General features: G+C 40.0%; 4 non-coding genes across 4 annotated transcripts; all 4 read left to right on the forward strand.

Annotated features, from left to right (window-relative positions):
- Positions 1–1,509: 1,509 nt before the first annotated feature.
- TRNAR-ACG (transfer RNA arginine (anticodon ACG)) lies at positions 1,510–1,582 on the forward strand. Its single transcript has one exon. It is a non-coding gene; the product is annotated as a tRNA-Arg (tRNA).
- Positions 1,583–5,714: 4,132 nt separating this feature from the next.
- Positions 5,715–5,787, forward strand: TRNAM-CAU (transfer RNA methionine (anticodon CAU)). Its single transcript has one exon. It is a non-coding gene; the product is annotated as a tRNA-Met (tRNA).
- Positions 5,788–9,513: 3,726 nt separating this feature from the next.
- On the forward strand, positions 9,514–9,586 carry TRNAM-CAU (transfer RNA methionine (anticodon CAU)). Its single transcript has one exon. It is a non-coding gene; the product is annotated as a tRNA-Met (tRNA).
- Positions 9,587–12,802: 3,216 nt separating this feature from the next.
- TRNAV-AAC (transfer RNA valine (anticodon AAC)) lies at positions 12,803–12,875 on the forward strand. The gene has a single exon. It is a non-coding gene; the product is annotated as a tRNA-Val (tRNA).
- The last annotated feature ends 10,061 nt before the right edge of the window (positions 12,876–22,936 follow it).

The following is a 22,936-nucleotide window of genomic DNA, read 5'->3' on the forward strand; positions in this document are numbered from 1 at the left end:
CGGGAGGTGGGCCCAATTCTCAGCTCCTGAGGCAGAGTTATGATTGGTCTAATTAATCACAGTGGTCACATTCTTGACAGTACTTGGATTGGGTGAGACTATATGATACAAATTTAGCCAATGTGGGGGAAATCCACTGGGGAGCATATCAGAGTAATTGTTCTCAACAAGAGATACAGTAAAGAAGTCTGAGTTTTTTTTCTGGACTTTACCTTGATATTGTGAGAGTTTGAGGTACTGCAAGGAAACCAGCTGGAGTATGAGATCCATATATTGAGAATGACAGAACACAAAGATTCAAAAAATCTTTGTCCTGATAACATCATGGAGCCACCGAGTTAACGAGGCACGTAGCCCCTCTACCTTCCAGACTTGTTATGTGCGGTAATAAATCCACTTTGTTTAAGCCAATTGAATGCTGTTGTTTGAATTGTTGTAGAGCTATTCCTGAAAGTTTCCTTGATTGGGGAGGGATCTTTGGGCTAGATGTCTTATAGTTTTATAAGCATTGTGTTGGAAGTCCTCCTGATGACTGGCATCAGGAAAAACTCGAAGCCAACCACTAAGCGGTATTAAATATATCAGTCTGGTGCGCACTGGGTTCACTAAGCTTTTCCTTTTATCTCAGCAGCTTTTCCTTTTATCTCCTTTTATCTCATTCTTTTCACTTAGAAAGCCTACTTCTCAGCCACTAGCTCCAGCCCAGCCCTACCGTGTGATTGTCGCTGGCTTTAAACTTAATGGACACATGCCCAGCCTCAGCCCCTGAGCACATAAACAGCCACTGTGAGCCGCAAACCTATATTCGGGGAAACTAGAATTCTGCTGCTGTACACGGCACTCCACTGCTCTTCCAGTTAAACACCGGGTTGAGATAGCATGGAATCACAGACTCGTGATGCCTACGTGTACCATAAATTAAATTGTTTTCCTGTTGCTCACTGGCATTTTTCTCACTCAACTCTTCATTCACGCATGCGGACTTTTAATGTAAGATTAGTCATTGTAGATACCGAGCGTGCTGCCCTTAAGGAATATAAAATTGAGTAGGGAGGACCGCGGAGCAAACAGCTGTTCACAACACTGTGATAAATGCCAAAATGAGGGGTGTGTTCTGCACCCTAGGAGTACAGGAAAGACACCATCCAAACTGGGGAAGAATTAATAACTCGATTGGGTTTGCGAGTATTTCCGCTATTCCGTTTGTTTACTCTGGTCCCTGTTTCCTGGTTTCTTTCCTTCATTATCAAAGCCCTAAAAACTCCATCATTTGCTACTTCCAGGTCCCTCACCACGAGGTCAAGGACCTGGGGCTGGCAGGTTATTGCTATAATGAGGCTTCAAAGTAGACCGCGAATCTTTATATTCTATCATCTGGGAGAGAAGAGGGCAGACAAATCAGAAGAAGGACAGTGCACGTCAAGTCACATCCAGAAATTCGATGGTATGAAAATGCAAAAACCTCATAAAGGCTAATTAATAACGGCTTAAAGAATACCAGCACTAGTAGGGCCAGTGGCGTAATGGATAACGCGTCTGACTACGGATCAGAAGGTTCCAGGTTCGACTTCTGGCTGGCTCGGGGCTCTCGTTTCCTGTTTTCGGGGGACGTATGTCCTGGGTTAGTTACAACCCACTTACGGCTGTTTTATTATGAGGAGGTCCTCATAAAACCTGTGGTGTTGTTCTTCGATCACCACACAACCGCGAAGAATGTAGGGAAGATGGGGCGGGGCGGGACTAGAAAAGATATACAGAAGAATAGGACAAGAATCTGGTACAAATCGACTAATAATATCTTCTGTACTCGCCCTTCTTGCATGAGAAACTCTCTTTTCAGAACACTTGCCTCTTGAGAACACAGTGCTCTCTTGAGAGTTAGTATGAATAGAATCCTCGACGAATCCTGCTAAATTTTCTCCAGTGCTCAGCTGTCCAAGTCCACACCGAAACAAACTACAGAGATGTCATAAACAACAAAGGAGAGAAACGTAAGTGGGGAGGGAATCAGCAGTCACGTGTTAAAGGAACCACGAGTGAGGAGAAGCAGCTCGTAAGCGATGAGACCTACACACAGTAAACGAGAACGATGTGGATCTTGTGTCTATGAAGTGACTGAGATGGGTTTGGGATTTGCTGGAAAGAGCTAACAGCAAGTTTACCTGCCCCGCAGGTATCTGCAGAACATCAATCCAACGCCGCGCATCGCGTGCATCAAGGGCAGCCCAAGCTTCGCGCCTCAAAGGTAAAGGAGTCCCTGTGGTATCTGCCCTCGAGAAGAGCCTTCTCGTGAAGGTCAAGGATGCACAGCATCTGGGTCCGCTGACAGAAGAAGGGCAGTAAATGGACGAGTTTTTTTAGCCTTGTCTACTGATCCACGCTGAAAGAGCGCGGGAGGCGGCTGATGGAATTCGGGCGATAAGCAAAGAAAATAAAGAAGAGAAAAGAAGGAGAGCAGCTCCTTTCATCCCCGCTGCGTTGTGGCCTTTTAGGATAATCCAGCTCAAACCTTTTCTTTAAAAGCTTGGAATAGGAGATACATTTCTGGAGTCAAAAGGCAGACGCCACCAACACCATTGCCCGGGTTGCTGAGCCAATGACAACCACTATTAATAGCAATTGTGTGTGCCGGGTAGGAGACAAGTCTTTACGAATTTGCATTCTCATTCCCTTCCTACTTTCAAACTCATTGGTACTGACACCCCCTGCCACCCACCCACCCCCCACACACACACCTTGTAGTTATGCTTCACTCTGTTTCGGGGATTTCTAACAAGGTAATGGCTATTTCGGTTATCCAGATTACTGACAAGGTAATGGCTGTTAACCGCAGGCTGTAACCAACAGAACCATAAGTAAAAGAACACAGTAATCAGATCTCTCAAGTGTTTCCCAGAAAAGTGAATAATAAACCACGTTCCAGTATTTTCCCCCTTTCAAATTCATTAGGAAGATTGGAAGACTTTATCATCTCCTTTTTATCAGCCTGAAACCTTGGTCATTATGAAACTTTACAGCTGGAAAGTACAGATGTCATCTGCTCAGTGTGATGAGCAGGGATTAGGGTAAAAGAGCCTAAATGATGATAAGGTTTCTACATTCCACTTGAATTATAAAATATTTATTCTAAATACACTGTGAAAATATGTGTTTATATGGAAATCCCTAGAGCAAGTATTTGGACACTTTCTGTAAGCAAAGTTTGCTGGTAAATGAATTTAGGCTGGGCGGTAACTAAATTTGCATTTCAGTACCATTCCAGCAGGGTACCAAATTGGAGGAGGAGGAAAATAGAAGAATAAAAAGAGAGGAAACAAACAGAAAACAAATTATAAAATGGTAGACCTCTATTCAAAACTAGCAATAATTACCTTAAAAGTAAATGGTCTAAATACATCAATTAAAAATCACAAATTGTCAGAATGGATTAAATATGAACAGTGTCCATAAGAAACTCACTTCAAATGTAATGATAGAGGTCGGTTTAAAATGAGAAAATAGGAAAAGATACAACATGAAATCACTAATCAAAAGAAAGCTTAAGTGAATGTATTGGTATCAGCCAAAGTAGACTTCAAAGCAAAGAAATTTACCAGCAGTAATGAAGAATGTTACATGATTATAAAGGGTTAATTGTCCAAGAAGACACAACAATCCTAAAAGTGTAGTCCCTGGCCACAGAGCTTCAAAACCATTCTCTTTCAATAATTGATAGATCTAGTAGACAAAAAAAAAATCATCTAAGAGATTGAAGAACTGAACAATGCCATCAACCAATGGATCTAATTGATCAAGATCACAATGCAAATAGAAACAAGGATCAGTGATTGAGAAACAAGGTCATATTAGTATTAAGGAATCAAGAATGGTTAGAGACTAGAAGAATGGTATCATGAAACTCATATTTTAGAAAGAGTTTCTTAGCTGTAAATACCTGGAGATTCAATTGGAGAATCTGGAAGTTGAGCATCCCACATCCACATTTTTTTTTCTGCTATCTCTTGAGGTCAGGGTAGTATGATCCCTTCAGAACCCCAGAATCTACTGCAGTGTCTGACAAAATGCAGCTCCCCAGTGAATTATGTACCAAATGAACGGAAAGTAAGTGCCAGATTCAAAAGAGCTGCACAAGAATAACGTTTAATATTTGGCAAGTCATTGGATATGGGGTTTGAAGGAGGAGAATGAGTCAAAGTTGACTTGGAAGTCTAAGCCCAAAAAGGCCAGTACAGAGGAGGTTGGGAATTGGATAGCTGGTGTGTGAATGAATGGACTACTGTGGAGAAGAACAGACAGTGAGATCATGAGCTGGAGTAGAGAAAGAGCTCATGTTTTGCAATCTAATAATCTGGTTCTCAATTCAGGCTTTGCCATTTAGCAACTCTAGAACCTTAAGAACATAACTTCTCTGAGCTTCCATTATATCTGGAAAGTGCAAATTATTGAAACTGAGCAGGACCCTTCAGGGCCTTCCCGGGGACAGATCGCCCCCCCATCCCCCGTATCCCCTGCCTGCCTCTTGTTTGTAGAAAAGCTTTAGCATTCTAGGCCTTCCCCCAGTTCAAAGAGCAAATTTAATCAGAGAAGTGAGAAAATGAAGACAAAGGAAAGCAGTCAAACAAGACAAATAATAATGTTGATAGTTTAGCCATAAAACAAACTCAAGAGAATTTAGTTCCTCCTTAAGGGCTATGGATAATATTCTAAGCCATATCTTTCAGTTATTTTGCAGATACTAAAACTCCCACCAGATGGAAAAAGTTGACTGCATGCTGACCAGTAGCGTGTAGATCCCAGACTTGTCAGAGCCAGAAAATTGATAATTGAGTTTTCCAAAATACCACCCTGTTACCTCACCATCAGTTAATCAGGGAATTTCGCATTGGCTGATTATACACCCTGTGAATGTCTACCTCACACTGTGTTTAAAAACCCTTCTCTGAAAGCTTTTGGGGAGTTTGGGTCTTTTGAGCCAGTTCTCCTTGCTTGGCACCTGGCAATAAATGCTGTACTTTGCTTCACCACAACCTGATGTCAGCAGACTGGCTTTGCTGCACTGGGGCCATTGGCCCCAAGTTTGGTTTGGTAACATTATGATAAATAGTTTTGTTTCCAAAATTCAATTAGACTACATGAAATAATCTCCATAAACCTCTTAGCAGGATGAATGGCACATACGGCTGAAAAAAAAAAAAAAAGCAGGGAAACTTTTCATTAAGTTCAGTTTAAGTTTTTGCAGGGAAGAATGTCTCCAGTCATGCAGATGCAAGTGGAGATGTAGACTAAGACAGAGAAGTATGGACTGTAGACAAATTTGAGGGCTATTGATTCATTCAGTCAGTGAACTAGTGTTAACTGGGCACCTCCTACTTTTCTTTCAACAAAGGAGATCATGAAAGATGTAAGATCCACTGAGATCTCTGAGGGCAGGAAATACGACGTCATTCAAACACAAGACCAGCAAAAGACAGGCACAATGAATTGTCCCTAGTGCCGAGGTCCAGATGGTCCTATCTTAGGGTGAATATCGGAAAGACATGGACTCCACCTTTCATAGGTGTGGAATCTTACCTGGGAAACATTGGTTTAAACGGAGTGATTTTCAAGTAACATTGAGTACATACATTCTTTAAAAGCTGGAAACAGATAAAACAGATGTTCTTGGAAAATACTATTTCCTATTTTATTTTCAAAGCCAAGAGTATAAGCTACCTGCCCTCTTAGCGCAGTGGGCAGCGCGTCAGTCTCATAATCTGAAGGTCCTGAGTTCGAGCCTCAGAGAGGGTAGGATTAAACCTTTTCACAGTCGGCCTGGAGAAGTTTGTGTCATCCGTGCTTAAAGAAATCAACCCAAAGGAAAATTACCAAATGCTGCCAGATAAGCATTTGATAAATGTTTCAATATTCTATATGTGCTCAAGAGGATGAAATTAGCGTTCTGGTTTGTTGCACCTCTCAGTGGTTTGACCGAAGTAGACAAGAAATGTAGATTACACTAGAAAACAAATCTATACCATATTTTTGGTCTTCCTCTCCACCCGATGGAAGAAGCAAGGGAATTTTCTTTTCTAAATTCGTGCTCTAAATGTCATCCAACCACAGTTAAGGGATGGGGAAGGGCAAAATCATTTATTCTTTTAATTATGGAACAAATATTTCTTGTTAATGCACTGTTCTGGGTGCAGTTAGAAATTCGGAGCTCTTCCACACATCGTATATTTCTCTATAAAAACAGCTGTGGTTGTTATGAGATTTTGGAAATATGGCACATAGGAGGAGGAAGTGGGGTAGCTTCTATAGACCTCACATCTGCAACACATTCTAGAAACTGTACGAAAAGTTTATTTATTTTATGCACGTCATTTGATTTAGCCTTGCAGCTAACCCAAATATCATTATTCCTATTTGAAAGATGAAATTGAATTTCAGAGGAGTTGAATCATTTTTCTCAGGTCTAATAGCTCTAAGGAGCAAAACCAGACATGAAAACTTGTTTTTTTTCTGTATGAAAAGATGTGAGCTTCACTTTTAATTTAAGGTATAGTCTCATAAGCAGTTTTTCTCCATACCACTTCCTTTCTTCCTTCATACATTCATAGAACAAATATTTTTAAATGAGTGGATTCATTTTTCCATTCATCAGACATGAATTCAAAATCACTTCTGTGTCTGCCACCCAGGTTCAAGACTTCTAATTGTCCTTGACTCCTTCTGCTCCCTCAAAACTCTACATCCAGTGTCTTGAGACATCGTCAAATACTGTAGATCTTTCCTGCACAACCTCTCCAGAGTCTTTCTCTTTCTTCTCATTCATCTATGCCTTCATCCATTCTATAATGTTTATGGAGAATGTATTCTGTGCCAGACAGTGTACTGGGATGGAGATGCAGAAAGACTCATGCTATTGCTAATCTTAGGAGCTAAAAGATAAACCTCACTCAATCCCTGAATATCTTATAACTTCTTTTTCGTTCTCTTTAATTCTGGTGTCCCTATTTCCTACCTATTTGGCATTCAAAATTAAAAACCTTTCATAAAATGTTACCTTGATCATGTAAGCCATCTGCGTGGAATTTTTTCAAGGGTTTTTAAGCCTCCACAGTGTTTTCTCCAATGTATCTTCATGTGTCCAGGCTTTTCGATCACTGTTTCCCTTCATGTCTATTTTACACACACGCACACGCACGTACACCCCCTCCAACTGAACCGGTATATTTCTGAACACAGGATCCCTACCTCCATGCCTGTTCCTTCCATCCTGTGTTCACTCTTCATCTGTACACTTCAATGTCCGTATATTTTTCCTTCGCTCTGATACGTCTCGCCTCTAAATTCCTATGGCTCTTGTATGTAACACAATTTTTGTTCTTGCATATAGTGTAAATATGTAACTTCTCAAGACCCGACTCAGCAAGAATCCAATAACTATCTCAGAAACAATGCAAAGCGGAGGTTTTCGTGGTGTAGTGGTTATCACGCTCGCCTAACACACGAGAGGTCCTTGGTGCAGAAACAAGCGCTGCCTTTTGCTTTCCACCATAGGGAAAATTCAGCCCAACGCCTCCCCTAAAAGGAACCAGTGATCATCCCACTTATGTTCCTTTGCTGCTTTAGTTTCGTGCTTAAAAAACAGGTAAGCAACCTGAGATAGTCCTCCCGCATTAGCCTGGTGTTCTGCGTGAGTCCTCTCAACTGGGACGTGCTCTCTTGCGTCCCGGAAAATCTGAAACCTGTACTTTTGCGGCCAGACTTTTCCCAAGGCGACTTTCTCCCTCCTTTACCAGAGGAATAGGTACCAACCGCGCTCTTGCCGCAGAGTATCTTTGAGAGGATGTGCCCTTACTCCAGCCTAATGGCCTTGACTTTTCCTCACCTTCTGGCCGGCCCCAGAAGGAATGACGTGGATGGAGACGGTCCTCTGAAAAATGAGAGGAAAAGAGAAAAGTTGCAAGTGGGGAATTAGCTCAAGTGGTAGAGCGCTCGCTTAGCATGTGAGAGGTAGTGGAATCGATACCCATGTTCTCCAGCCTTTTACCGGTTTACCGGAGGAGCTCTTGATAACCGCAAATCTTCCAAACTATAGAAAGAAATGAAAAAACTATACACTTTGGACCCTTCTCTGGGCAAGGACGAAACGGGGCAACGTTGACTCTACTGGTCTTTGGTATGTACATGTCTCATTAATGATAAATCAAGTAGGTTAAAAAAATTTAAAAACACATTGAAAATATAACACCATGCACCAATGGGTGGAATTGACCTTATAAAGCAAAATCACAATGAGGTTCTACCAAAGAGTTGAAAGAAAAGCAAGATCATATCAAAACTTATAAACTCAAAAATGGTCAGAGTGAAGCAGAGGGACATTATGAAAACAAATATTTTTAAAAACATTATTTAGCTGCAAATGCCAGGGAGACTGAAAGTAGTGAAACCGGAAGAGGATCATTCCTTGTCCATATTTATCCTTCTAGCTCCGGAGATCTGTATGGTCAGATTCGTTCTGAATCACCTGAGCCTACTGCCCAGCACAGAGCAGCTCCCAATGAATACGTACTGACTGAATTGTAAGGAAGGGATAGATTCAAGAGAGCGTCACAAGAATAATGTTCAGTATTTGGCAGGGCAGTGGATGTGGATTTTGTAGGAGGAGAATGAGCCAAAATTGACGTGGAAGTCTAAGCTCAAAAGGCCAGCATAGAGGAGGTTGGGAATTAGATAGAGTGTGGATGAATGAGCTATTGTGGAGAACACACAGTGAGATCACGAGCTAGAGCAGGAAAAAAGATCACAATTTGGAATCTAAAAGTCTGTTTCTCTATTCATATTTTGCTGCTTAGCAGCTCTGGGACCTTAGAAACATTACTTAACTTCTCTAAGCCTCCATTATATCTGAAAAATGCAAATCATGATACATACTTTTTTGCCAAAATTCAATTTGAATATATGAAATCATCTCCATAAATTTCTTAGTATAATTATAAGGCTGAAACAAATGAGGAGGTTTTTTATTAAGTTCAGTTTGTGTTTTTTGTAAGGATAATGTCCCCAGTCATGTATATCCAAGTGGAGATTTAGAGTGAGACAGAGAAATATGGACTGTAGACAAATGTGAGGAGTATTCATTCACTCAGTCAGTCAGTGAACTAATATTAACTGGGCACTGTTCAAAAGTTTCTTTTGAACATAAGGTACCAAGGAAAGCATAAAACTGACTGAGATCTCTGAAGGTGGGAAGAGGCAGATTACTGGAACACAAGAGGGAAAAAGAGCAGCAAAAGACCTGTACAGTTCTTGGGTACTGCAAGCCAGAGTGTCCAATTTCTGGGTGTATACTGGAAAGGTGTGGATTCCACAATTCCTGGATGTGAAACACTTCAGGGGCAGCATTGGTTTAAATGGAACGATTTACAAGTAAAATTTATTACATTCTTCAAAAGCTGGAAACTGATGGACATACCTGGAAAATAAAATTTCATATTTTATTTTCAAAGCCAATACAAAACATTACCTGCCCTCTTAGCGCAGTAGGCAGCGCGTCAGTCTCATAATCTGAAGGTCCTGAGTTCGAGCCTCAGAGAGGGCAGGGGTTACATTTTTTTTTTTTTTTTTTTTTTTTTCCTTCATCTTTTATCAAGCAACAAATATCTCCTGTTAGTCCCTTCCCCGTGTAGCTTTACCCCAGTCATGAGGAGTGGAAGAAACTGAACAAGAAGCAAGTAAGAAAAAAATGCATCATAAGCACATGAGGAAACGTGTGCTGGGGTGTAATCATTCGGCAGTAAAGCGGCTCGGGAGTGTGGAGGTGGCACGTTCAGCTTTCAGCGGAAGAGTCAGGAAAGATATCGCGTTGAAGGTGCCTTTTAGTCTCTCCTTTCACTCTTGCTGAAATCCTTGTGCCCGAAGTTTTTCTAATTCAGCTCAGTTTCAGTCTTCAAGGAATGAATGCTCCGTGTCGTTGGTCTATAGACAAGGAAGGAAAACCTGAAAAAAGCTATGAGGGAGTGAACATGGTCTGTACTGGACAGTGCTGGCCTTTCCATCTCAACATTCATGGTTTTTGGCTAGCAGGAGGGTGGACCTCCCACCTCTGTTTCCGAAGAGAGAGATCCTGGTGAAAACAAGGCCTTTACACTATTTTGTACTTGAATATTATGGGGCAGTTGGCCTGAGGAAAGAAGGAAGGCTGTTGAGGGACACCTAGAGAGACAAGGCATACGGCAGAATTTGTCCTTCTGAGGTCTGAGTAGCCTGGGTCTGCGAGAGAATCAGTAAGACCCAGATGGTCAAACAACAAAAACAACAACAACAAGAAAAAAAAAAAAATGAAACCAGGGGAATTCTTAGGAAAACTCATGAAGGAAGAATAGGAGTAGGATCTTTGGGTAGTTCTTCCTTAAGAAGGTTTCTTACCGGTCTGTCCCAACCCAGCCATCACAGTCCAAATCAACACCTTCAGAAATGCCTCCAAAAAAATGAAACAATCAGGTGATATTTAATTTCCACACAAACAAACCCGGATAGAATTTTTCCGCTTTGCACAGGCAGCTGAAATATGGTTTAAAATTGGGGGGGGGGGGATCCCAGGAGGTAATGCAGGAAATATATTAATCAGCATTAGTGATCAGATCCTGATGGGGTCCAAAAAAATTGAGAAAAGAGAGCATCATGATTCTGCCATGCTGAGCTGTGAACAGCCCTTGCACTTTGGTTTTCACTGAGAGACTTCCCTTTCCCTCAAATTGAGCTTAAGCTTCTTCAGACACAAAGAATCCTTTGGGTGAAGTTCTTCGAGACTCTGTGAATAGGTGGGCCTTCAGCAAACCCAACATTTGCTTAAGACAGTGGCACACAGTCTTGCAATAAGATAGAAAATGTCTTACATTTTGACTCTGTTGTGGGTATTTGGTAACCGGGCTCTGTCTGGGCTAGTTTCCCAGTTGCCCACAGAGGGCCTTTCTTCACCTCTCAGCTCCTGACTAATACATCTTCTCATTTTGAATCAGACTTAGTAATAAGGTGCCTACTTCTAGGTACTCAGTCCCTGAATCACATGTCACTTTACTACTGACACCACCCCCCACAGCTAATGACTCTTATTGTGATTTCAATCTAATACATCAACTTATGCCACCTTCCTCACAAAGTGTCTTATGAAGTGTTTTAGAAAGTGTCTTATGAAGTTTTAGAAAGTGTCTTATGAAGTTTTTCTTTTTAAATTTCTTGTCTCTCCTCTGGAATATAAGGATCTTTAGGCTCAAATCACTGTGTCCTCAGTGCCTGGAGTTAAGGCATAAATATGGCATCTGTCTTAAAATGGAAGTAATAGGTGAATGGAGTTAATAGGCAGATCATATACAAGTTAATAATTTAATAAATCATTTTATTAACTTCCAAAATGTTAATCTCTGCATCTTTCAATTCAGTTTGCTCTTTCTTTATGACTTATTTGATGTTTTGAATTTTATTGATGAATGGCAGTTTATTTATAATGCATAATTTTAATTTTTCCCAGACAGAATTTTCTACCTTCTAATTAGTGAATAACAAATAAAGGTGTAAGGGACCACAGATGTTTAGGACTCCTGCTATAAAACAGTCACAACTGATAACAGTTTGAAGTTGGGTGAAAACTAGAACCAAATTTAAAGCCTGTTTCCTTTTGCATGTATTTCCTCCAAACATTTTCTTCTACACAGGTTCTTAATTTCCACTTTCTTTCTCTCTTCAACAGTGAAGCCCAAAAATATTCCCTCGTCTCTTCTTCTAGGTGTCAGGATGAAGAGAGCTTGAGGATTTGGAGGCTTGTGAGAATTCTTATACAGGTAGACCACAAATCTTTGACATTGCGCAGCTTAGAGGCTGCAAGGAAGAATGTTCAGAATGTTCAGAATGATGACAATGTAGACAGTGTAGCAGCCTTTTCAAGATAATCAAGTGTCTTGAAAACAGTTTATTTTTTGTGGGACCAATGACAAAATGGTGATATATATGATTATAGTTTGTAGGATCCCAACTATTTCTTCGTGATTTTCTCTTAGGGAGTGGGAACTTGGAATACAGGTGAAGAAAGATTAAAAAGGAATGAAATAAATCCTCTTTCAGAACCATGTGCTAGAAATTGTACTAAAATTTTATTAATTTATGCAACTTGTTTGATTTAGCATTGCAGCCAACCCATGCATCTATGCCTTTATCCATTCTATGTTTATGGAGGATGGATTCTGTGCCAGACAGTGTACTGAGCTGGAGATGCAGAAAGACTCATGCTACTGCTAATCCCAGGAGCTAAAAAATAAACCTCAATCCCTTAATATTTTATAACTTCTTTTTCGTTCTCTTCAATTCTGGTTTCCCCCACTTTTCATAAAATGTTACCCTGATTATGTAAGCCTTGTGCCTGTATTTTTTTCAAAGGTTTTTAAGCCTCCACAGTTTTCTCCCCAGTGTATCTTCATGTGTACAGACTTTTCAATCAATTTCCCTCCAGGTCTATTTTACACACACACACACACACACACACACACACAAGCACTCCAATTGAATAGGTATATTTCTGAACACAGGAATTCTACCTCCATGCCTGTTCCTTCCACCCTGTGCACGCTGTTCCCTCCATCTTCACCCCTAAATGTCCGTATTTTTTCCTTCACTATGATATGCTCTCGCGTCTTATTTCCTATGGCTCTTGTCTGTAATATCTTGTATTTTTCATTGTTCTATCCTGCGGTGTAGATATGTAAATCCTCACGACGTGCCTCAGTAACAACAGAGAAATATCTTAAATAAACGACAAACGTGAGTTTCCGTAGTGTAGTGGTCATCACGTTCGCCTAACACGCGAGAGGTCCTCGGTTCGAAACCGAGCGGAAACAGCTGGTACTCTTTTGCCTTCCACCATGCGGGGAAAATCAGCCCTCCGCCTCCCCTAAAAGGAAACAGTGATCATCCCACTCCTGTTGGTTTGTCGTTTTCATTTCGTTTTTAAGAAACAGATAAACATCCTGAGGTAGTCCTATTGCGTTAGCCGGCTGTTCTGGGTGACTCCTCCCAACTGGGACGTTTTCCCTTCTATCTCGGAAAATCTGAAACGTGAACTTTTGGGACGCCAAGCTTTTCCCATGGCTACTCCCCCCTCGCCTCCTTTTCCTTAGAAGAGGAATGGGTACCAACCGTGCTCTTGCCTCAGGGCATCTTTGAGAAAACTTGCCCTTAGTAGAGTCAGGGTTTCAAGCAAATGATAGGGATGGAACTCTGAAAAGCTCGGGGAAAAGAGAACACGACAGAGGGGGGATTAGCTCAAGTGGTAGAGCGCTCGCTTAGCATGTGAGAGGTAGTGGGATCGATGCCCACATTCTCCAGCTTTTGCTCTCAGTCGAGGAGCTTTGGCTGATAACTGCAAATCTTCCAACCTGTAGAAAGAAATGAGAAAATTAGACCCTTTTGCACCCAGCTTTGGGCAAGGACATAACAGAGCAGCGCTGGCTCACCGGCTTTCGGTATTTACCTTTACTATCAGCCTATAATTTATTCTCTGTTTTTTCAGAATACCTGGTCATCTCAAGGGATATGCCCAACCCCTCTTTTTATTCCTGTTTCTTCCTGCTACTTAGCCGCAAGGTGGTACAGTCCTGAGAAGCACAGGACAGAGCTGGGTCAATAAAGCCTCAGTTTTCTTGTCAGGGACTGAAACCGAGTTCCCCAAGTAACCAGAAAATATCAGGAAAGACACTGTGGAAAGCAGACACGTGAAGTTACTAGTGAACTTCTGGATGCACCAGCGAACTGTGAATAAGTGGCTCTGATCCTAAACAACCTACCATGGACTTTGAGAACTGAAGTGATAGCGCACTGCCCAAGTCCACACTGGTCACTGGATTGCACACACTCCAGAGATCTCCAAATAGCATCAGAAAGGCTTTGGAAATGGATTGGACTATGAAACCACAACACACAGAAGGCTGTTCCGTACTTGGAACTTGAACACAAGGCAGTCAGGTGCCCGCAAAAGCAAGATTGGCAATATTCCCCATAAGCTTTGAACAAAACATAAAGCCTTATAATGTAATACAAAATGGCCAGGTTATAATCCAAAATTATTCAGCATATGAAGAACCAAGAAAAATCTTAATTCACTTAAAAAGAGAATCAACAGATACCAATACTGAGATGACACAGATGTTGGAATCCTCTGACAAATATTTTCAATGCTCTGAGAATTAGGGGTGAGAACTCTTTGAAATGAATGTAATGTTAGGAAGTCTTAGCAAAAAATGGGAAGATATACATCCAAATTGCAACTTCAGAACTGAAAAATATATTAACCAAAATTATAAAGAACATCTCACTGGATTGTCTCAATAGGAGAAGGAGATGACTGGAAAAAGTCAGTGAATGTGTAGATAGAACAATAGTAACTACTCAATCAAAATGACAGAGAAAAGTGTATTTTAAAAGATGGACGGAGCCTTAAGGACAAATAGGAAAATAGCAAAGTTCTTATATTCACATCATGGGAAACCCAACAGAGGAAGAGAAAGAGGTCCTTGAAAAGAGGGTAGGGGGGAACACTGGAAATATTAATGGTTGAAAACTCCCCAAATTTGGCAAAAGATATAAACCAGAATAAAAACATTCAGCAACCCTAAAGCAGCATAAAACCAAATAAATCCACACCCAGATATATGACAATTAAACTGCTGGAAACAAAAGAGGAAAAAAATGCTTGAAAGCACCAGAAGAAAATGAAAGGGAAACTGCAATCTGAATGACTGTGGATTTCTCATCAGAAACCGTAAGAACCGTAAAGAAATGGCATGACTTTTATTAAATGCTGATAGAAAAGACCTGTCACTCCAATAGCTAAATATAACAAAAGTACCCTTCAGACATAAAGGTGAAAGAAACACATTCTCATTTGAGGTAAACTGAGAGAATTCATTGCTAACAGAAGTGCTAGAAAAGAGTAATGTCGTGAGACAAGAAAAAATGATACCAGAAGGAAACAGAATAGCATAAATGAAGGAACAGTTAACCAAAATTTCAGAAATAGAAATCTGTTTGAAATAAAATGATATTTATTGGGACTGCAGCCTGGGAGACACAGATTCAAGAAGCACATGAGCTGTGTTCCCCTGGACTATAAAATGAAGGAAGCTTATTAAAGGGAAAAACTACAAGGCCACACAGTTAGTTACATAAGTTGTTTGTCCATAATTATAATTGGAACTGGCAAGAAGCAAGACTGCTTGTTAAGAAAGAATTGGTTAGGGTCTGCAATGGTTACATAGTTACAAGGGGGAACCTTGAGACTATAAGTTTGCAGCTTGTGGAAGCTGCTCCCAATATGGCTGGTGGTGTCCTTGGGTTTGGTACAGTTCAAAGTTCAAATTCTCAGTGATGTAGGGACTGGTCTAAGACCAGATCCTCAGTGGCCATCCACCCTATTTTTATATGCCTGAATTATGATTACTCCATTATTATTTCAGTTTGTCATCAGAACCATAACAAAGAAGGAAATAACTGGGTAAATATAATAGACTCTTATGTTACTCTTCAGTTCTTTAAAGTATATTTGATGTTTGAAAGTGAAACTTATTACATTATCTGGTGGAGTTTTCATTGTATCTATATGTATTATATACATAACATAAAGGGGTTATGGTAAAGGGACTAAATGGTGGTGAGGTTTCTATACTAAACTTGAATGGTAATTTATTGATTCTAAGTATACTGTGAAATATTAAGGATGTGTATGGTAATCACTAGACCAGCTACTAACAATGTTTAAATAAGTCAAGTGAAGGTAGGAAGGAAGAGGGACAAAGAAATATGAAAAACAAAGGAAACAAACCATTAATAAATTATTAAATAGTAAATGCAAACTTATTAGTGATAATATGAGGTGAGTTTCTTATAGTCAGCATATTTATTTTTAATATATTCTGACAATCCAGATATATCAATTAAAAATCAGAGTTTGTCAGTGTATTAAAAATAAATATGCTGATTATAAGAAACCCATTTCAAATATAGTTAAATGTGAGATTAAAAGCTATATTCAAGAGTAAAGGAGATTAAAAGAAAAGAATGGGAAAAGAGACCCCAAATGAGCATTAATCGAAAAAGGTAAAGTGGATATATTAATATAAGACAAAGTGGATTTGAAAGCAAAGTCAATTGCCAGGTATTAATTGAGAAAGTATACAATTATAAGATGTCAGCTCACTAACAAAATAACTATCCTAAATGTGTATGCCTCTGACCACAGAGCTTCAAAACCCATAAACAATAGCTAATGAAACTGAAAAGAAAAACAGAAAAATCCACAATTATTGTTGCAGATGTCAACAATCCTATCTCTTTCACTGATAGACCTAGTAGATAACAAATCAGGGAATACATCAAGGAACTAAACACTATCCACCACTGGATCTAAATCACCTTATTAAGTAAAATTGCAATGTAGGTAGAAGAAGTTGAGAGAAAAGCAAAATCATATCAAAATTAGGAAATCAAAAATGGTCAGTGTGAAGCAGAAAACTGGTATTTTAGAGTTACTTAGCTACCAATGCCAGGGAGACTGAAAGTGGTGAAACCGGAAGTGGATCATTCTGTGTCCATATTTATCCTCCCTGCTCCTGAGGTATGGGTGGTCAGATTCCTTCTCAGTGGCCTGAGCCTACTGCAGTGCCTGGCACAGAGCAGCTTCCCAACGAATATGCACTGAATGAATGGAAAGGAGGTGATGGATTCAAAAAAGCTGCACAAGAATAATGTTCAGTATTTGGCAAATCATTTGATGTAGGTTTTGAAGGAGGAGAATGAGCCAAAGTTGACTTGGAAGTATAAGCCCAGAAGTTCAGTGCAGAGGTTGGGAATTAGACAGTTGATGTGTGGATGAATGGGCTACTGTGGAGAAGAATAGACAGAGAGATCATGAGCTGGAGCTGAGAAAGAGCTCACAGTTTGGAATCTAATAATTTTTCTCAATTCATACTTTGCTGTTTAGCAGCTCTGGGACCTTAGAAAAACTACCTAACTTCTCTGAGCCTCCATTTTATCTGGAAAGTGCAAAATATGATACATAGTTTTGTTGCCAGAATTCAACTGGACTACATGAAATAATCTCCATAAATCTCTTAGTATGATTTAGCACGTAAGGTTGAAAAAACAAGGTGGCTTTTTGTTAAGTTCAGTTTGTGGTTTTTGTAGGGAGAATGTCTCCAGTCATATAGCTACAAATGGAGATGTAGAGTAAAAGAGAGAAGTACAGACTGTAGACAAATTTGAGGACTATTGATTCACTCAGGGAAATAATATTAACTGGACAGCTCCTATGTTTCTTTCAACAAAGGAGATCATGAAAGGTGTAAGATTGACTGAGATCTCTGAGGGCAGGAAAAAGCGCATCACTGGAACACAAGACTAACAAAAGACAGCCCATTGTCTCCAGTCAAGCAACCCAGATGATCTTATCTGTAGGTGGATACCGGAAAGGCATAGACTGTATCATTTCTGATCTGGAGCATTGACTTATTGGAATGATTTTCAAGTACCATTGATTGTACTTATTAAAAGCTAGAAACTGATAAAATAGTGGTGGCTGGAAAGTACTGTCTCCTATTTTACTTTCAATGAGCAAGATATCTGTTATCTGACCTCTTAGCGCAGTAGGCAGCGCGTTAGTCTCATAATTTGAATATCCTGAGTTCGAGCCTCAGAGAGGGCAAAACTGGTCGTTTATCTTTCCACAGCCTCCTCAAAAATGAGCCCGCGTTCGCTTCAGAGGGTAAAATTAGCTACCAAGTTTGTTGCACTTCCCAGTAACTTTAGTAAAATCATTGATGAAAACACTTAGATTACACCAGAAAACATAAGTTATATCACTTTTCTCATCTTCCTTCCACAATCCGACTAAAATTGTGACTAGAGAACTCAAAATATCTGACAGATATTTAGGATGAGAAGGGATTCAGACCTGTGGAGCATCAGCGTTTTTGTTGAACTTTGCTTGTTTGAGCAGTTTTTTCTTGATTATGTGTTGATATTTCCTGACCGTTCCTTCATTTCTTTAAAATTAAAGACCGAGTAAAAGCCCTGATTTCCAGTTTCCGATGTTCTCTTGAAAATTCTTCCTCTTCCCTCTGCTACTTCATCCTTGTCCAGGATCCTAGTGTCTTACTATGCCAATCCTATCTTTCTCTGGAAGACAGGAGGAGGAATGAAGCCCTACCCAGCAACCTGGGCCACGTTGGGAGGGCTTAATTGTGCAGGTGAGAGGGCTGCAGAAGCCGCCCCTCCTCCTCCTCCTCCTCCTAGGTGGCCATATTTCCAAAATCTCTAACAATCACAACTCTGTTTTATAGAGAAATACATGACATGTGAGACAGCCCGCAATTCCAACTGGGCACCCCACCAAGCTGGGACCTTTACTTGCTTTCTGGCAATTCAAGAGTGAAATGGTTTCAGAGCTAGATCATTCCCATGATGAAATACTATAGATCTCACCCCACACATACACACTCCTTAATAGAAACAGTACTTTTTCATTGTACTTTTGCTGAAGTCATATTTCTGATGTTCTGCTCTCTCAGGTCCTCTTTGGTGGCAATGAAATAACCTTGTGGCACCAGGTTAGACCCATATAACTGGTTAGGGCACATGTCTAGAATGACCCCAGGTCAAAAAGAGGGTTAGAGCATGAGAATTAGGTTGAATGTTACAAAGCCTTCTTGGCACTGGAAGCTAGTGAGAAAGATATCTATTTTCCCCAGTTCTGCTCCTTCATTCCTTCTCCACAGACACCTGAGTCCTCAGAGCTTCTCTCCTGAACCCAACTCCAGGAAATATTGGATTGCCTTTAAAAATGACAATTTATATGTTTATATTTCACACAGAAGACAGCACAGACTCAGTCTTTGACCAATACTCTTTGTCATTGTACTACAACAAGGAAGGAAAACCTGCTGTGGAGGGAGTGAACATGATCTGTACTGGACTGTGCTGGCCTTTCCATTTCAACATTCATGGTTTTGGGCTAGTGCGAGGGTGGATCTCCCACCCCTGTTTTCCAAACAGAGAGATCCTGGTGAAAAGAAGGCCTTTCCACTATTTGTAATTGACATTTATGGGGTCTATGGGGGAAGAGGGAAGACAGTTGAGGGACACTTATAGAGAGACAAGATGTATAACAGAATCTGTGGGTGTGAGGTCTGAGCTTCCTGGGTCTGGAAGGGGACCAAAAAGACCCAGATTGTCAAAAACAAAAACAAAACAAAAAATATATATGAAATTAGGGGAATTCTTAGAGAAAACTCATAAAGAAGAATAGGAGTAGGATCTTTGGGTAGCTCTTCCTTAAGGAGGTTCCTTACCCACCTGTCTCAACCCAAACATCGTAGTACCTGCAATGACAGTTCAAATCAACACCTTCAGAAATATCTCTCAAATTATGAAACAATCAGGCTGTATTTACTTTCCACACATAGAATCCAAAATTGATTTTTCCTCTTGGCACAGGCAGCTGAAATATGATTTAAAATGGGGGTGGGGGGATTCCAGCAGGTAATGCAGGAAATATATTTATCAACATTAGTGATCAGAACCAGATGAGGTCCAAAGACAGGAAAGAAAGATAAAGAGGGTCATGATTCTGCCATGCTGAGCTGTGAACAGCCCTTGCACTTTGGTTTTCACTGAAACACTTCCCTCACCTTCAACTTGATCTTAAACGTCTTCAGGCACAAAGAATCCTATGGATGATGCTCTTGGAGACTGTGAATGGGCGCTCCTTCAGCACACCCAACATTTGATTAGGCCAGAGTCACACAGTCTTCAAATGAGATGGAAAATTTCTCACATTTTGGCTCTGCTGTGGGTATTTGGTAACTGGGCTCTGTCTGGGCTAGTTTCCCAGTTGCCCACAGAGGGCCTTTCTTCACCTCTCAGCTCCTGACTAATACGTCTTCTCATATTGAATCAGACCTGGTAAGGTGCGTACCTCTTGGCATTCAGCAGCTAAATCAAATGTTACTTTGCTACTGAGACCACACCCACCATAGCTAATGCCTCTTATCGTGATTTCAGTCTCCCACATCAATTTATGCCACCTTCCTCACAAACACTCTGTTTCAGAAAGTGCCTTATGAAGTTTTTCTTTTTAAATTTCCTGTATGTCCTCTAGAATATAAGGATCGTTAGGCTCAAATCACTGTTTTGTCCTCACTGTGTCCTCAGTGCCTGAAGTTAAGGCATAAATACGGCTTCTGTCTTGAAATGAAAGTATTAGGTAAGGCTAAGGAATAGGTAAATGAAATATTGAACAGTTAATAATTTAATAAATGGTTTCATTAACTTCCAAAATGTTAATCTCTGCATCGGTCAATTTATTTTACTCTTTCTTTATGCCTTATTTGATGTTTTGAATTTTATTGATGAATGACAACTTATTTATACTGTATAATTCAAAATTTTCCCAGACAGAATCTTCTACTTTCTAATTAGTGAATAACAAATAAAGATGTAAGGGAACACAGATGTTTAGGACTCCTGTTATAAAACAGTCACAACTGATAACAGTTTAAAGTTGGGTGAAAACTAGGACAGAATTAAAACCCTATTTCCTTTTGCATGTATTTTCTTCTAACCATTTTCTTCTACACAGGTTCTTAATTTCCAGTTTCTCTTCAACAGTGAAGTCCAAAAATAGTCCCTCTGTCTCTTCTTATTTTTCCCACGGCCACTCTCTCCTCCCTTCCTTAGCAGAGGAATAGGTACCAATCATGCTCTTGCCTCAGGGCATCTTTGAGTAGATGTGCCCTGAGTCCAGTCCTGGTTTCACATTAAGGACATTGACATTTTCTGAAGTTTGGGCCACCCAGAAGAGTGAACAATGAAGTGGAGATGTTACTCTAAAATACTTGAGGAAAGAAGCTAGAAATGCAATTGGGGAATTAACTCAAGGGGTAGAGTGCTTGCTTAGCATGTGAGAGGTAGTGGGATCGATATCCACATTCTCGAACTTTTACTCTTTCAATCTCATAGCTCCAGCTGACAACTGCAAATCTTCCAACCTGTAGAAAGAAATGAGAAAATTAGACACTTTGGATCCTTCTCTGGGCAAGGACAAGACAGGACAGCACTGGTTCTACTGGCCTTTTTTATGTACCTCTACTATCAACCTATAATTTATTTTCTGTTTCTTCAGAATAGCTAGTCATCTCAAGGGATATGCCCAATTCCTCTTTTATTCCTGTTTCTTCCTACTACTTGGCAGCAAGGCGGCAGAGTCCTGAGAAGTGCAGGGCAGAGCGGGGTCTATAAAGCACCAGCTTTCCTGTCACTGATTGAAACCAGGAACCTCAAGTAACCAGAAAATATCAGGAAAGACACTGTGGAAAGCAAATACATGAAGTTATTAGTGACCTTCTGGATGCACCTGTGAGTTGTGAATAAATGGCGCTGATCCTAAACAACATACCATAAAGTTTGAGAACTGGCTAAGCAAGGTTTGGTTGGGGTCTGCAATGGTTACATAGTTACAAGGGGGAACCTTGAGACCATAAAGTTGCAGCTGGTTATGTTGTTCTCAACAGGGCAAATGGCACCCTTGGGTTTGGCAAAGTTCAAAGAAAATTCAAGTTCTCACTGACGTAAGGAGGTGTCTGAGACCAGATTCTCAATGGCAGACGTCTCCATTTTTATATGCCTGAACTATGATGACTCCATTCTCATCAGAACAATAACAGAGAAGGAAATATCTGGGTGAATAGGATAGACTATTATGTTTCTCTTGAGTTCTTTGAAGTATGTTTAATGTTTGAAAGTGAAAACCACAGCATTGTCCCATGGAGTTTTCATTGTATCTACATGTACTATACACACGACATAAACTGATTATGGTAAAGGGACTAAATAGCTGTGAGTTTTCTAAATTCAACTTGAATAGTAATTTATTGATTTTAAATATACTGTGAAGTATTAAGGATGTATAGAGTAATCACTAGAGCAGCTACAGACAATGTTTAAATAAGCTGAAAGATGGTAGGAAAAGAAACAAAGAATAAAAAATAAGGGAACAAACCATTAATAAACTATTAAATATTAAATCTATATGCAAAGTTATCAATAATAACATTAAATATACATTACCTAGACACATCCATAAAAATCAGATTGTCATAATATACTAAAAATAAATATGCTGACCTTAAGAAACTCTTTTCAAAGGTGTTAATATGCAAGAATAAATGTTATAAACAAGATTAAAGTTACACAGGAGATTGATAGTAAAGAATGGGAAAAGAGATACCACACAAGCATTAATCAAAAAGAGCCGAAACGGATATATTAATATCAGACAAAGTGGATTTCAAATTTCCAGTTATTAAGTGAGAAGTTACATAATGATAAGGTGTCAGCTCACCAATGAAATAAACTATCCTAAGTGCATATGCCCCTGACCACCAAGCTTCAAAATTCATAAACCAAAGCTGATAAACTTGAAAAGAAAAATAGAGAAATCCACAGTTATCATTGTAGATGTCAACACTTCTCTCTCATTAATGTCAGATCTAGTAGTTAACAAAACAATACCATCCACCAATGGATCGAATTGACCTTATAGAGCAAAATCGCAATGTAGGTAGAAAGAAGGGCCAAAGAGTTGAGAGAAAAGCAAGATCATATCAAAACTAAGAAATCAAGAATGGTCAGAGTGAAGTCGAGGGACGTTATGAAAATAAATATTTTTAAAAGCGTTATCTAGCTGCAAATGCCAGGGAGACTGAAAGTGTGAAACCGGAAGTGGATTGTCCCTTGTCTCTTTATATCTCTCTAGCTCCAGAGGTCTGGGTGGTCAGATTCCTTCTGAATCACCTGAGCCTACTGCCCTGCACAGAGCAGCTCTCCAGTAAATATGTACTGACTGAATGGA

This window comes from Kogia breviceps, chromosome 10 (assembly GCF_026419965.1).
Source record: "Kogia breviceps isolate mKogBre1 chromosome 10, mKogBre1 haplotype 1, whole genome shotgun sequence".
NCBI classification, from domain to species: Eukaryota; Metazoa; Chordata; class Mammalia; order Artiodactyla; family Physeteridae; genus Kogia; species Kogia breviceps.